At 35.6% G+C, this 12,729-nt stretch overlaps 1 pseudogene across 1 annotated transcript; it reads left to right on the top strand.

Moving 5' to 3' along the window:
- Nucleotides 1–152: 152 nt before the first annotated feature.
- LOC114405218 lies at nucleotides 153–12,471 on the top strand (annotated as a pseudogene). Its single transcript, XR_003665175.1, has 13 exons — nucleotides 153–170; nucleotides 260–465; nucleotides 977–1,037; nucleotides 1,121–1,333; nucleotides 1,467–1,591; nucleotides 1,698–1,946; nucleotides 2,042–2,200; nucleotides 2,321–2,499; nucleotides 4,414–4,514; nucleotides 4,847–7,201; nucleotides 10,995–11,095; nucleotides 11,891–12,040; nucleotides 12,207–12,471. The product of XR_003665175.1 is annotated as a G2/mitotic-specific cyclin S13-6-like (transcript).
- The last annotated feature ends 258 nt before the right edge of the window (nucleotides 12,472–12,729 follow it).

Below are 12,729 nucleotides of genomic sequence, written 5' to 3'. Positions count from 1 at the left end.
TTTTCATCATTTAGCTTGATTAGACTATTCAACACATTTATAAAGGTGAGTGAAAATCAAGAAAATGTATGTCCAAAATTAAGGTAAAAACCCCTCAATATAAAAGAAAAAGAAAAATATTACATATAATAAAAATGATAATATTGAAGAAAATGCATCTCAAAACTAAGGTTAAAGCCTTTGCACCCTAGAATTTACATATTATTGCCCAGAGCCACGCTCCACCGTCAGATTTTTTTAAGAAAATCCAACGGTTCAGAAACGACTTAAAAATTTGACCGTTGAAGGAGGAGAAACCTATATCAGTGCCTCCTCTCATTCACACCCATCTACGCTGAGAGAGAGAGAGAGAGAGAGAGAGGGGAAAGAGCTGAGTTGTACCCAGTACCTTGATTTCAATTCAAGAAGACCAAAGAAGAATTTCGCAAATGGCATCAAGACCCACGGTTCAACAACAAGCCAGAGGTATATTGTTTTTCTGAATCATCGTATATATACTCTCTGTGATGATTGATGCCATCTTTTTGAATCATTTTGTATATACAACTAGACTATGTTTGATGTCATGATGCACGTTTCTTTCATTGTTTGTTTCTTGTTTCCTCACAAAATTATGAATCTTTCTTGTCTGATCCTTTGAGGCCTTGGTTCAAATCTTCTTTTCTATTGGATGTAAACATGGAAAACCTTGCTCGGGACATTCAAATCTGTTTCAATCATTAACAGGTTTAAATTTCCCCAGCTTTGGTTATTCAACAATCTTTACAGAGCAAAAGGGTCTCTCTTGTTAAGTTTTTTTTTTTTGTCTTAGGTGAATCTGTTTTGCTAAAAAGTTATCGATCACCTTTTTGAATGAGTGACTCTTTTACAATTTCATATTTTTTTCTTCTTCTTCTTCTCTCTCTTTCTCTCTCTCTCTCTCTTTCTTTTTCACTCTCAATAAATATTAAAAGTTATATTTTTATGATTATTTTAGGAGTTTTGGTGCCAAACTACTTGCCACTGTGCAAGCACCAGCAGCTGCTGAAAACAACATGGTGAATTACTCTCTATATTAGTTGTTCAATGTAGTTTAATGATCTAATCAGGTTATGACTGTTTTTTTGTTTTGGAATTGCAGAAACAAGCATGTGCTAATGTGGCTGGAGCTCCTCCTGTTGCTAAAGGAGTTGCGCTGGCCAAAAGAGCGGTGGCCCCCAAACCGGGTCAGAAGAAAGTGACTGTAAAACCTAAGTCTGAGGAAGTCATTGACATTGATGCTAGTCCAGATAAGACAAGAAAAAGGAAAAGAAATCATGCAGTCTTACTTCAGTATTCACAGCTCGAAGCAAGGTAGTTTGAGATAATTAAAGTTGAATGAAAAATAAAAAAGAACCTTATGTGTCTGTCTGAACCATGCTAATTGCTATGTAGATGTATGCCATTATGCCTCTTTTTTTCTCAAGAAATTCTTGTGTGATGTTCTATCGCATGCGGCATAACTAACAAGCCGAAGGATCAGATTCTTGACATCGATGCTTCTGATGTTGACAATGAACTTGCTGCTGTGGAGTATATTGATGACATTTACAAGTTCTATAAGCTTGTTGAGGTATGAACTATGAAACATGGTTCTCTTGATCTTTCTTTTCGTGTGTACTGTTGTGTGTTTGATGAGGTGTCATTCTAATATGTGAATGTGCATTTGATGCATGAAGAACGAGAGCCACCCCCGTGACAACATAGACTCACAACCTGAGATAACTGAGAGGATGAGAGCTATACTAGTTGATTGGCTGATACAAGTCCAAACCAAGTTTGAACTTTCACTTGAGACCCTTTACTTGACAATCAATATAGTTGATTGGTTCCTGGCGGTTAAGAATGTTCCAAAGAGGGAACTGCAATTGGTTGGCATCAGTGCTGTGCAGATGGCAACCAAGTATGAAGAAATCTATCCCCCTCAGGTAAGTATAATAATTTGTTGCTACCTTTATGTGCTCATTGCTTTACTGGCCTTTTCAATGAATGTCAAGGGAATAACACTTATCTTGAATTGCAGGTTCATAACTTTGTCTTCCTCTCAGGTAGGGCTTACACTCATGAACAGATACTGATTATGGAGAAAATCATACTGGCCAAGCTGGACTGGACTTTGACTGTGCCAATACCTTTGGTTTTCCTACTTCGTTTTATCAAGGCATCAGTCCCAGATCAGGAGGTGTGTGTGTGTGTGTGTGACCTTTTGTGTTAAGTCTTTTTAAATTATGATTCTTGCTTTGTTTTCATTTAATGTTTGGCACTTTGGCTGGATTTCTTTCTTAAATTTTGCATTTTCCAGTTGGAAAACATGGCTCATTTTCTGTCTGAGTTGGGATTGATGAATTATGCGACTGAAATGTATTGGCCATCAATGGTTGCTGCCTCAGCAGTCTTTGCAGCTAGATGCACTCTGAATAAGGCTCCCCTTTGGAATGAGACACTTAAGCTGCAGACAGGTTACTCACAAGAACAACTTATGTATGTGAATCTAAATTGATCTTTCTAATATTGTTTGGATTTTAATCATTATTATCATTCAATTGTTGTCTAAATTAATTCTATTTGACTTTGTTGGTTGCAAACACAAACAGATTGTGCTAGATTATTGGTGTGCTAGATTATTGGTAGCTTTAGTAGTTAAGATGAGTCAAAATGAAGGAATTGATTCAAGAAAAGTTTGAAGTGTGTTTGTAAATTTTTATAGATTCCCCACCAGAACTTTTCTCATAGTTATGATTTACTTTAACAATTTCTAAATTTTCACTCTTAAAGCTTTGACCAAATTCCAATACTATGAGAAATACTAATGTTTATACTTAAATCGTAGTCTTATAAAAGAAAAGAAGACTCTTCAAAACTCTTATAAATACTAATGTTAAAAGAAAATCTTCGTTTTCAAGTAAAAGAAAATATTATGGATCATAGAACATTAATTTCCAATAAATTAGCGTAAGTGATTAGCTTCCACATGCTCAGTGTTAATAGAAATATTTAATGATAAACTTAATATAAAACGTTTGTTGACTATTTAAAATACAAAATTAGTACCTTTCAAGAATTATATTTTAAAATTACAACTGATGTATAGAGTACTTAGACTTTTTTTTTAGATTAGATAGCTAAATTTTAATCAATGAATCTAAACTTAAACAAGGATCAAAAGATACAACTAACTGTCTTTTTTAATTTTAACAATTTGAGTGTGATTTTATAGTTCATTAGATATGAATATTATTATTTTATGCTAAAATTATTAAATATAATAATTTAAATTTAAATGTTTTTTTAATCAATTGAAGTGTAAAATGAAAAAAAAAAATATTTCTGACCATTATATTATAAATAAAAATATAATAATAATATTTTTAAAATTTAAAGTATATAAAAACATTTAAAATAATTTAATGTTTAAAAATTAATTATATTATATGTAAATTAATAAAATTACATATTAATTAAAAGCTTGTTTTAAAAAAATATTTTAATCTTCTATAGATAATTTATGACTTCCCTTAAAAAAGAATGGAAAAATGTATTACAAATGTTTTCATTGATATATATATATATATATATATATATATATATATATATATATATATATATATATATATATATATATATATACTTTATATATTAAATTTATTAGATATTAAAATTAAGTATGGACTGAGATTTTATATAAATTTTAAAAAACTACAAAATATCTTTTTGTCATTATGAAGCAAATGTCCTATAAAACTTTAAATTAATAAATTAATCTATAATCTATAACGGTAAAAGGAGCTACTTGGCGTTCCAATCCAGTTTTGTTAACTGTTTTTTTGGTTACTATGTTTTTAAGATAACTATATCCTTACTTATTAAAAAAGGTTATACAAAATCGAAGAAATTACATGATTATTTTTAAATTATAACTAAATGTCCACTCTTTTTTGAAATCATGTTACATAATGTTAAATTGATAAGTATAAACTTAACGCCCATTGTTCTTCTTCTTTTTTGTATTCTTCCCACAAATGAAGTAATGGAAACGTTTTTTCATTCAATTTCCTAAATGTTATAGTTTCTTCACTGTTTTCTCTTTCCAATTATGTTATACTTTTATCTCCCATTCATATTGTCATCATTTTTTCGTTCTCAACATCCAATCATTCTCATCCATGATTGGTCACAATTATATGGTGAAGAAATGATGATAATTCCAGAATTCTCACCCTTTCTTAGTTCATTTCTTCTACTTGACATCTGCATTCTGATTATTTCTCCTTCGTATATGCATGATGTTGTAGATGTTTTTCTTTGTTTATTTATCATCTTTTACTTTTATAGAAAATTTTGTTCTATTTGGGATTGGTCAAACTAACTAACAAATTGTGATATTCTTGGGAACAGGTTCATGGAAGATGATGCATGTTTACTACGTCAATTTCTTCAAATCTTTTTCGGGTTAAATGCATGAAATCCTTATATTTTGGTCGAAGAATGAAATCTCGGTATGATTGAGTTTGTAGAAATAACTCTTTGATTTTGATTTTTTTTAATTGAATCAGATCAAGGTCATATTTTATGCTCCATGTTCTTAAATTCTTTTAACCCCTCTTTTCAATCTCTCCTATTTTTTTTCTCCTGCTAAATGGTCCTCCTGTTATCTATTCAATTTCATTTTTTTTTGGCTTAATTTTGTTATCAGTTTTTTGGTATTACAATTTGTTGCGTATAAATTTGCATACAAAATATTTTCTCGTGTTTCGTATATCTGATCATTACATTTGCTTTATTTTTATACTAGTTCCTTGTCTAACAGAATTTATCATTTATTGCCAAGTAATATTCTACTGAAATGCTGGCTACACAATTTTGGTTATGCTTGTCCCCTCTGAGGTACACCAACAAATCATTAGCAATTTCACACCACCAGGTCAGCTTTCTTTTACGAAATCTTGCCTTACACGTAATCTTTAAGGTAAGAGGGCTTTGTGATGACCCTCTTAGCTTTTCCTTCTATCTGCACCTCTGTTTTCTGCACTGGCACCATTAATTTCTGCACTTTGTCCTCAGCACCCTGTTGTTGAGCTTTTGTATCATCCTCCACCCCTTGAAAAATCACCTTGTCCTCAAGGTGATAATCCTCCTTCAATTGAGCCCAATTTTCCCATGATGTCTCATCTGGGGACAGTCCATCCCACTGAACCAGCAGCTCTAGAGGCCCCTGAGCTGTAGTCCAATGAGAGTCTAAGATAGTCAAAGGCGTGATCAAAGGTTGATACTGGATGAATTGTTTCGGCCAGTGAACCTGTGGAACGGATTTCGACAACCCTTTGGAATGGTTTTAATAATGAACAATGGAAAACAGGGTGTATGCGAGCTTCTGTCGGTAACCTAAGACAATAAGCAACAGACCCAATGCGTTCCTCAATTTGAAATGGACCATAAAACCGCTTCTCCAGTTTGCCCGTTATGACCTATGATCCCTTTGCTGAAACTTGTCGATGTGGCCTCAATTTTAGCATGACCCAATTGCCTGTGCGGTAGACCACCTCTCTGCGTTTAGTATCAGCTATCATCTTCATGCGAACCTGAGCTTTCAGAAGCTTTTTGCGGATAGCTTGAAATGTGTTCTCTCTGTTAGTTAGCAATTCATCAACTGCGTCAAGAGTAGAGGAACCAGTGATGTAATCAGGGAAATTAAACGACTTGCGATCGAAGGTAACTTCATAGGGGGTGGTGCCCGTTGTCGCGTTCCAAGCTGTGTTATGAGACCATTCCACCCACAGGAGGAGTTTGCCCCATTCCTTTGGCTTTTGATGCACAAATGCTCTTAAGTATTGCTCGATGACTCTGTTCAAAGCTTCAGTCTGGCCATCACTTTGTGGGTGATAAGCTGAGCTCATCCTGAGCTGCGTGCCACTGTGCCGAAAAAGTTCTTGCCAAAATTTGCTAATAAACATGGGATCATGATCCGAGACCAAGCTACGGGGAAGACAATGTCCATGAACAAGGATGCCACGGTGTGAGCTGTCTGTGTAATAGGGAGCATGCCCAAGTGTATCCCTTTTGAAAATCTATCCACTACGACCAAGTGTTGCCGTGATAGGAGGGAAGCCGTGTGATGAAGTCAAGGGATAAGTCTTCCCAAGGGCGTTGAGGAACAGGTAGAGGACATAAGAGGCTGGCAAGGCGCTTGGTCTCATATTTAGTGTGTTGACAGTCCATGCACTGGGATACGAACTTGGTGACATCGTTCCTCATTCCTGGCCACTCAAAATTTTCCGACAAGCGTGCGATGATCTTGGTGATGCCCATGTGGCCTCGCGATGGATCTCCGGAGTTAAGCCAAAGATAAAAAAGCTCAATAGAAACGACGAGGGAAGACTGATGATGCGATTTGCGAGGTCCTCGAACTCCGATAGGTAATGAGCAACAGAACCCCTCTGTGTCAATTTGAATAATGCTCCCGTAGGATCATCGTACTGTGATGGTGCAAAACGTGCTTGCAGGGCTTGGAGGAAGATAGGCCAAGACGTGAACTGACCATTCGAGGTCATCCACTGGAATCACGCCAGTGCTCTGCCTTCCATGTAGAAGGAAGCAATGGTGAGCCTCTCAGTTTCTGGTGTACGATGATATTCGAAAAACTGATTGATTTTGAAAACCCAACCTAGGGGGTTCGTACCGTCAAACCGTGGGACATCTAATTTCATGCGGTGTGTGTTTGTAGGGACAGTGGGGGATGGTGGAAAGGACATGGATGGTGAGGCTGAGGCGGAGAGGGCGGGGGAGACACGGGTAAGTAGTTCCTCGATTTTTTGGATCAAGGAATTCATGGATTCACCAAGGGAGGATTGATTTTGGGTAAGGCGGAATAAAATTTCATCAGGTCAGTCAGGGGTACCCATGGCTGTGCGTGAGTCAACACGAGAGCACCAAAATTGATACGCAAAAACAGAAAAGAAGCTGGATACGAGGCTAGCACCTCCTGAAGAAAGGTAAGGAAAATGAAGCTTTTGTATTTCGTATATCTGATCATTACAATTGCTTAATTTTATACTACTTCCTTGCTTAACAGAATTCGTCATTTACTGCCAAGAAATATTCTACTGAAATGCTGGCTACACAATTTTGGTTATGCTTGTCCCCTCTAAGGTACACCAACAAATCATTAGCAATTTCACACCACCAGGTCAGCTTCCTTTTACGAAATCCTACCTTACACCTAATCTTTAAGGTAAGAGGGCTTTGTCATGGCCCTCTTAGCTTTTCCTTCTATCTGCACCATTGATTTCTGCACTTTCTCCTCAGTGTTAGATATCATATATTTTATATTTATGTATATCTCCTATTTTGATTATATAATTAATCTTGTGCATATTCTGTCCAGATTCTTAGCTAATTAGTGTCCTACTTTCTAGGCTAATTATGCTCTTGTATATTGTATATATTCTCACGTTACTAATGAGAAAAGGCACGGATTCAAACTCTTTCATGGTATCAGTTTAGTTTTGATCCTAAAATCTCTAACAACCACCTCTCTTCCACCCTTTTATATTCTCCTTCTGCTGCAATTCTCCATGGCCGATCAACCCAAATTTCATCTTGCTTTGACTATCACCAATGTTAAGTCCCTCATTCCCATAATGTTGGATGCGGAGCATGACATGTATCACTCTTCGACGGCTTTATTTAAGGTCCTTGTTAGGGTTCATGATTTACATCGTCACATCATTTCTCTTACGGAGGCACAGGAGGTAGCTGCCTATCCAAAGCCATAGACCCTGCTCTATGGAAACGTCTCGATGCCGCGGTGCTTCAATATACTCGAAATTACGTGTCTTCGGTTGCCTATGTTTTCCTCTCTTCCTGTCCACTCCTATTCACAAATTGCAAGAAAGGTCCATTCCTTGTGTCTATCTTGGTCCCGTCCCAAATCATAGAGGTTCAAAATGCTATGACATGTCAAGTAAAAAAAATTTTATTTGTCGTCATGTGAAATTTGTTGAAACTAAATTCCCTTTCTCTAAACTTCACTCCCCTCACAAAGATGACTATACTTTTTTGGATTTTAATCCCATTTCTCATCACTTGCACCACCAAAGCAATACTCCTCCAGATTTGGCGCACCAAGCTGACCATACTTTCCGTCCTAGGCCTGTGGCGTCAACAGACCCACCTCAACCCGCTCACTCCTCTACTTCCGATACTGTCACATTGCACGCTCTTGACCAGCAGCCTGGTTCGCCCCCTTCTTTTCGTATGCGAACTGGGTCATTCCACCAGCAAGCCCATCATCCCTCCCCAGATCGGCCTACAACCATTCCCACACCGTTGCCAAGTCCTACCCCTCATCCCATGACAACTCGAGCTAGAAATGGGATCTACAAACCAAATTCGAAATATTTTTCTAATTTTCATGCCATGACTACCACTACTATATCTCCCTTACCCAAAGATCTAGCTAGTGCTATTCGTGACCCGAATTGGAAAAATGCAATGTTAGATGAATTTAATGCTCTTGTTGCTAATAAAACATGGGAATTGGTACCTAGGCCACCGGATGTGAATGTAATCAGGTCTATGTGGATTTTTTGCCATAAACGAAAATCTGATGGTTCTTTTCAGCGGCATAAAGCCCATCTTGTAGGTGATGAGAAAACACAGCAGTCGGGTGTTGATTGTGATGAGATCTTTAGTCCGGTTGTCAAACCGGCTACTATTCGTACTGTTCTTAGCATTGCAATTTCTAAATCTTGGCATATTCACCAGTTAGATGTCAAGAATGCTTTCTTGCATGGCTATCTCAATGAGACAGTTTATATGCATCAGCCCATGGGTTTCTGTGATAAAGGTTGTCCGGATCATGTGTATTTACTAAATAAATCTCTCTATGGCCTTAAACTGGCTCCACGGGCCTGGTATCAGCGTTTTGCAGATTTTGTTGCCACCATTGGTTTTTCTCACAGTAAATCTAATCACTTATTATTTATTTACAGTCAGGGCTTGGATATGGCATATATTTTGTTATATGTTAATGATATTATTCTTACAGCTTCATTAGACCGATTGAGAAAGCATTTTATGGCTCTCTTGGGTGCTGAGTTTGCTATGTCCTCTCAGCTTCTTTTTGGGGATTGCTATGTCCCGCGATGCTAATGGTATGTTCTTATCTCAGAAACAGTACACCACAAAAATCATTGAGAGAGCTGGTATGGCTAATTGCAGCTCTTGTCCCACTCCTATTGATACCAAACCAAAACTTAGTGCATCGAAGGATTCACCTTATGAGGATCCTACGAAGTACCGCAGTCTGGCTGGTGCCTTACAATATCTTACCTATACTAGACCTAACATCTCTTATGTAGTTCAACAAATCTGCCTTCACATGCATGATCCCAAGAACGAGCATATGAGTGCTCTTAAGCGTATTTTACTCTATTTGCAGGGTACTTTGTCTTACGGTCTACACTTGTATAAATCCTCTTTCAACAAGCTCATTTCTTATACTGATACTGACTGGGGAGGATGCCCGGATACTAGACGTTCTACTTCCGACTATTGTGTTTTTCTAGGTGACAACTTGATATCATGGTCGTCCAAAAGACAACCAACTTGGATCTGAAATTTATTACTTGAACTACATTGTCCTATTCCTAAAGCTACTCTGGTTTATTGTGACAATGTGAGTGTCATTTATTTATCAGGAAATCCGGTACAACATCAGCGTACCAAGCATATTGAGATGGACATTCATTTTGTCAGGGAAAAAGTCGCTAAAGGCGACATACGAGTTCTACATGTTCCTTCCCATTATCAGATCACCGATATTTTTACCAAGGGCCTACCTCGTATTTTATTTGAATATTTTCGAGCCAGTCTCAGCGTTCGTGAACCTCCTATTTCGACTGTGGGGGTGTGTTAGAATATATGATACATATATTCTATATTTATGTATATCTCCTATTTTGATTATATAATTTATCTTGTGCATATTCTGTTCAGATTCTTAGCTAATTAGTGTCCTACTTTCTAGGCTAATTATGCTCTTGTATATTGTATATATTCTTTCACTCATGAGAAAAGGTAGGGATTCAAACTCTTTCACTCAGCACCCTGTTGTTGAGCTTCTGTATCATAAAGCCTTCAAGTCAAATAATAAGGATTCAATTTATGCCAACTCCAACTCTATTCCAAATTTATTAATGTAATGTAAAGTGGACATGTATTTCATTCTGCTTGAAGACTGACAGGACAAAAATTTAGTCTTCCTGATTTTTTACTTTTCTGGTTTACTTTTGTGGAACGTGTTTCCATTTTTTTTTCTCATTTATTTCTGGCAAGCTATTTCATTATTCGTGAGGAAATTCCTCTCCATCTCATACTACTAATGTTGAGTAGGTTTCTCATTTTTTTGGTTACTATGTTTTTAAGATAACTATGTCCTTACTTATTAAAAAAGGTTATACAAAATCGAAGAAATTACATGATTGTTTTTAAATTATAACTAAATGCCCACTCTTTTTTGAAATCATGTTACATAATGTTAAATTGATAAGTATAAACCTAACGCCCATTGTTCTTCTTCTTTTTTGTATTCTTCCCACAAATAAAGTAATGGAAACATTTTTTCATTCAATTTCCTAAATGTTATAGTTTCTTCACTGTTTTCTCTTTCCAATTATGTTATACTTTTATCTCCCATTCATATTGTCATCATTTTTTCGTTCTCAACATCCAATCATTCTCATCCATGATGGGTCACAGTTATATGGTGAAGAAATGATGATAATTCCAGAATTCTCACCCTTTCTTATTTCCTTTCTTCTACTTGACATCTGCATTCTGATTATTTCTCCTTCGTATATGCATGATGTTGTAGATGTTTTTCTTTGTTTATTTATCATCTTTTACTTTTATAGAAAATTTTGTTCTATTTGGGATTGGTCAAACTAACTAACAAATTGTGATATTCTTGGGAACAGGTTCATGGAAGATGATGCATCTTTATTCCGTCAATTTCTTCAAATATTGTTCGGGTTAAATGCATGAAATCCTTATATTTTGGTCGAAGAATGAAATCTCGGTATGATTGAGTTTGTAGAAATAACTCTTTGATTTTGATTTTTTTTGTAATTGAATCGAATCAAGGTCATATTTTATGCTCCATGTTCTTAAATTCTTTTAACCCCTCTTTTCAATCTCTCCTTCTATTTTTTTTCTCCTGCTAAATGGTCCTCCTGTTATCTATTCAATTTCAATTTTTTTTTGGCTTAATTTTGTTATCAGTTTTTTGGTATTACAATTTGTTGCGTATAAATTTGCTTACAAAATATTTTCTCTTGTGTTTTAGAAAAGATAGGACAATATTCATGCTTTATGGTCCTTGGAAGTTATTTTTTCTCTTGGTAAAACATTTTTTTATGTGCTCAAGTCTCTACTCTGATATTGGACATAGAGCATCGAGTAATCGATTGCAATAACTTATCAGTTGATTAATTAATTCCCAAGATAAGCCAATATTTAAACTTTCGCATATACCATTTTCTTCCACATTTCCTATTTTTTTCCAACAAGCCTTCTCTTTCAATTCACTTTTAATTTCATCATAGTAATCTTACTATAATGGATATTTATTTCCTTAATTTTTGGGTTTTTGCTTGAGCAGTTGCATTTTAAGAAGTTGAGTGTTAAATAATAGTCACTAAATCAAACGGACTTATCTAATGGGAAGATTTCTTTTCAGAAGCTATAAGGTGAAAACAAAAAAGAGTTTGTAGAATTATACCCCAAAGTGTGATTTACATTCTGACTGAATTCTTGATGCAAATTCTTTTTCCTGTATGTTTTCCCCTTAAACTAACATTTTATTTAACTATAGCTATGTGGAGTTAGAAGTGATGTCGCTAATGCAGCGAAGGTGTTATTTTGGAAAGCCAGAAAGGGCCTCTCATTTGTATTAACCTTTGAATCAGAGAGAGACAGAAATTCAGCCATTATGGTTGCCAGGAAATATGCTCTTGATTGCAATGTATGCACCCCTTTACCTTGTTATCAACTGATTCATATGTTGACTTTCTTTATCTCATTCTTTAGATATGTTACAAGTTTGCTTTAAAAGCTCTGCATGCATTTCCTTGCTGAAATGGATCCCTTCATGCAAATTAAAAACTGGTATTTTGTTTTTTAAATGACAGGTCGTGCTTGCCGGGCCAGATGATCTAGTGTAGGAGCAAAAATTAACTGACTGAGCTTTTCCAACAAACGTGAGATTTATCAGATTCTTGGTGTGAGTATACGTGTGTGCTTGTTTTGTTAAAGAAAGATATGATTTCATCTGTGATTGGGTTTTTCACTAATTGAGTTGCATTGTTTTAGGCATGGTTTTTTTATTTGCCTAATCATGTTGTACCGAACTCAACTTTTTTTATAATTATTAGTTCATTTGTTCATTGTGGCTAATTTGCATGTGCTAGTTGTTTTGTAACGTAAAGCATATCCGAAACATGGTATATACCAAAATTTCCTAATGATTATTGGCTCGTAAATCTGTTATTCAGCCTTAAGTTGGGAAGGAAGTACTGATTAAGACTCGAGTGGTTATTGCTTAAAGATAAAAAATGAAAGCTATATCTTTAGCTTTATTCTTTTCTTACTAAAACCTTTTGAATTATTGGATTCCATTGTTGCTAAAACACTTCCATTTCGTGAGATTTGGTC

Source organism: Glycine soja, chromosome 3 (genome assembly GCF_004193775.1).
Source record: "Glycine soja cultivar W05 chromosome 3, ASM419377v2, whole genome shotgun sequence".
Lineage (NCBI taxonomy): Eukaryota > Viridiplantae > Streptophyta > Magnoliopsida > Fabales > Fabaceae > Glycine > Glycine soja.
The sequence above is the reverse complement of the archived record's forward strand: the minus strand, read 5'-3'. Positions and strand labels throughout refer to the sequence as shown.